Consider the following 774-nt stretch of genomic DNA (forward strand, 5'->3'; position numbering starts at 1 on the left):
TTATGTAATTTTTACATTCTTATATCATAAACTTACTTATAAACTTAATCCAATAATATCAAACTCTGTTTAGAATATTATTTCTCTTAGGCAACTGTCTTATTCCTATTTTCAGTTAATTCAATTATATGTATTTAGCTGTGATGAATATCATATTCTATAATATCAAAGATATTTTAATTATAATGTTTTTCATTTATTTTATGATGATATTAATTTATTTGTGGTTTTTAATTAATTAATGCTTTCTGAATTAACCAATATATTGATTGAAGCAGATACTGTATATATTTTATTTACGACTTTATAAAAATTCTTCTTTTTTTTCTACTTATCTCTTTTTATCAAATATCTTCTAATTATTCAACCAATTAATTCAAATCAATACATCACTTCAATTAGAATTTCATTTCTTTGTTTTATTATTTTATTTATTTTCTGACTATCATCCAGTTCTATATCTTTCATTGTGTATTAATATTTATTTTTCATATTCAATGTCAATATTATCATCATTATTGTGTATTTATTATCAATGTCATTCCTTTCTTATTTTTTTTTTCTGAAATAAAAACATTCAGCTTAAATAAGACTATAAATATATTTTATGAGTGTTACAAAATGGTTATTCAATTTCTTCACTATGTTTTAATCATATAAGAGAGTTTTTCGAGGTATTCATATAAAATTTTATTTTAACTCAACAATATTATTTTCCATATAAGCAATAGCATTTCATACTATTCCTCATTGACTATAAGATGTTGGTTAATT

The sequence above is a fragment of the Entamoeba histolytica genome, genomic scaffold, assembly GCF_000208925.1.
Source record: "Entamoeba histolytica HM-1:IMSS scf_1104750517425 genomic scaffold, whole genome shotgun sequence".
Classification (NCBI taxonomy): Eukaryota; Evosea; order Mastigamoebida; family Endamoebidae; genus Entamoeba; species Entamoeba histolytica.